The following is a 3,463-nucleotide window of genomic DNA, read 5'->3' on the forward strand; positions in this document are numbered from 1 at the left end:
CTAATAATCTGTCTCCCCTTTATTGTTTCTTACTTTATATTTTATTGATCTATAGTTAATTTACATTATTATATTAGTTTCAGAGTTACAACATAGTGATTCATAAATGTTCAGGTTCTTCTCCATTTATATGTATTATAAAAGATTAGCTATATTCCCCATGCTATACAGTTCATCACTGTAGATTACTGATTTTATACATAGTGATTATACCTCAAAATCTCCTACCACTATTTTGCTCCTCCACCCTATCTCTCCCTGTTGGTAACCACTAGTCTGTTCTTTAATCTGTGAGTCTGTTCTTTTGTTGTTGTTGTTGTATTCAATTTTTTAGGTGCCACGTGTAAGTGATAACCTACCATGCTTGTTTTCTCTGCGGCTTATTTTACAAGGCATAATACCCTCCAAGTCCATCCATGTTCTTGCAAATGGCAAAATTTCATTTTTTGCTGAAGTCATCATAAAAAAAGTTTTTTATCCCTTAACCTAATAACACTGTTATGAATATTGGTGTGCAGTTATTTTTTTGAAATAGTATTTCTTTTCTTCTGATATACCCAAAAGTGAAATTGCTGGATATTATGGTAGTTCTATTTTTAGTTTTTTGTGGAACCTCCGTTCTGCTTTCCACAGTAGCTACACTACTTCACCTTCACAGCAAGAGTGTACAAGTGTTTCCCTTTCTCCACATCCTCACTAACTTTTGTTATTTGTGATCTTTTTGATGACAGCCATTCTGACAAGACTGAGGTCATATATCTCATAGTTTTGATTTACATTTTACTGCCGATTAGCTATGTTTAGCATCTTTGTAAGTTCTGGCTGTCTATCTGTATTTTTTCCTTTGAAAAATGTCTATTTAGGTCTTCTCATTTTTAAAAAAAAGATTTTGGGTGTTTTTTTGATATTGAGTTGTATGTGCTATTTCTTTAGTTTAGATATGAACCCTTGCTTGGTCATCTTTTTAGTGTTAACCTCTTGTCATGTGCAAATATTGTCTCTCCTTCAGCAGGTTGTCTTTTCATTTTTTCTTTGGTTTCCTTTGCTGTGCAAAATCTTTTAAGTTTAGTGAAGTCCCATTTGTTTATTTTTGCTTTTGTTTCATTTGCCTTAGTAGACTGAACCAAAAACTGTTGCTATCATTTATGTTGAAGAATGTTCTGTATTTTCCTCTAGGGGTTTTATGGTTTCTGGTCCTACATTTAGGTCTTTATTCAGTTTTGCGTTTATTTTATATATGGTGTGCTAAAACAATCTAATTTTATTCTTTTCCATGTAGCTGACCAGTTTTCCCAGTTCCACTTATTGAGGAGACAGTTTTTTCTCCATATTGCCTGCTTTGTCATAAATCAATTAAATATAAGTGTGTGGGCTTATTTCTGGGATCTCTATTCTATTCCAGTGATCTTTGTGTCTGTTTTTCCTCCGGTACGATTCTCTTTGATTACTGTCGCTTTGCAGTATAATCTGAAGTCAAGGTGCGTGATGCCTGCAGCTCAGTTCTTTCTCAAGATTGTTTGGCTATTTGGGGTCTTTGTGTTTCTATACAAATTTTAAAATCACGTTTTCAAGTTCTGTGAAAATGCTTTGGTATTCTGATAGGGATTGCATTAAATCTGTAGGTTGTCTTTAGTAGTATGGTTATTTTAACAGTATTAATTCTTCCAGTCCAAGCACATGCTATATTTTCCCATCTTTTTCTGTTGCCTTCAACTTCTTTCACCAATGGCTGATAGATTTCTGAGTACATGTCTTTTACTGCTTAGGTGTGTTTGTTCCTAGGTATCTTATTCTTTTTGGTGTGATTGCATATGGTATTGTTTTCTTAATTTTTTTCTTTCTGACAGCTTTGAGTTTTGTTTTTTTCTTCTTTTTCTAATTCCTTCAGGTGTAATGTTAGGTTGTTTATTTGAAATTTTTCTTGTTTCCTAACAATAAGCTTGTATCACTATAACTTCCCCCTGTGAACTGCGTTGGCTGTGTCCCATAGATTTTGGATCATTGTGTGTTCATTTTCGTTTGTCTTGGGTATTTTTAGAATCCCTCTTTAATTTCTTCAGTGTTCCTTTCTTCTCCTTTTATTCCCTTCAGCTGTGATGTGAAGACTATCTTTAATATTGTGTTTGGATTTCTTTCAGTTGTGTGTGTGTGTGATTATTTAAGTTGCTGAGCTCTTAATTTCACGTGGACACTAACAACCCTGCATTGTTACTCTGCTCCCCCACAGTTACTGAATTGGACCTTATATTTTACATCTACTTGTTTTGTGTGTCCCTTAACTTCTTATTGTGAATATAGATGATTTTATTAGTATTTTCTTTCATCCTTCCTATTAGCTGTGTACATGGTTGATTTACTACCATTGTTGAATATTTGCCTTATCCAATGAGGTTTTTCCTTTAGTAAGTTCCTTTCCTAGTTTTGATGTTTCAGTCGTGGCCTTTTCTTTTTCACTTAGAAAAGCCCCTTTAAGATTTCTCATCCAGCTGGTTTGACGATGCTGAGCTCTTTTAGTTTTGCTTCTCTGTAAAACTTTAGATCTCACCATCAAATCTGAAGGAGAGCCTTGCTGGGTAGAGTATTTTTGGTTATAGGCTTTTCCCTTTCATGACTTTAAATATACCATGCCACTCCCTTCTGGCATGCAGAGGTTATCCTGAAAAGTCAGCTAATAACTTTATGCAAGTTCCCATGTTTGTAACTTGTTGCGTTTCCTTTGCTCCTTTTAATAGTGTCTTTTTATCTTTATTTTTTTGCCATTTTAAATACAATGAGTCTTGGTGTGGTCCTCTTTGGGTTGATCCTGTTTTGCCTTACTGTGTTTACTGGACTTGGATGTCTGTTTTCTTTCCCAGGTTATGGAAGTTTTCAGCTCTTATGTCTTCAGGTATGTTCTACACTGCTTTCTCTTTACTTTTTGCTTCTGGGACAAGTATAATGCAAATATTAGTACACTTGATGTTGTTTCACAAGTCTCTTCAACTTTCTTCATTTCATTTTAATCTATTGTTTTACCGTTCATCTAACCCGGTTCCCCTGCATCTGTCCTTCAGTTTTCTGATTCATTCCTCTGTATCATTTAGTCTACAGTAGTTTACTTTTAGTGTATTTTTCATTTCATTTATTGTATTCCTAATCTCTGTTTTTTTGTTCTTTAATGGTCTAACTCTTTTTTAAAAAAATTCTAACTTCTTGCTCTGGTCGTCCATTCTTCTCCTGAGTTCTTTGATCAACTTTACAGTCATTACCTTGAACTCTTTGTTGAGGAGATTGGCTATCTACACTTCACTTAGATCTTCTTCTGAGTTCTTATCTTGTTCCTTCATTTAGATCGTGTTTCTGTGTCACCTCATTTTTCTTAACTTGCTGTTTTTATTGCTCTGTATGTAGTAGGTTCGTTACATTTCCTGACCTTGGAGAAGTGGCCTATTGTAGGAGAGGCCCTATGTGTCCCAGCAGCCCA

This window comes from Physeter macrocephalus, chromosome 10 (genome assembly GCF_002837175.3).
Source record: "Physeter macrocephalus isolate SW-GA chromosome 10, ASM283717v5, whole genome shotgun sequence".
NCBI lineage: Eukaryota > Metazoa > Chordata > Mammalia > Artiodactyla > Physeteridae > Physeter > Physeter macrocephalus.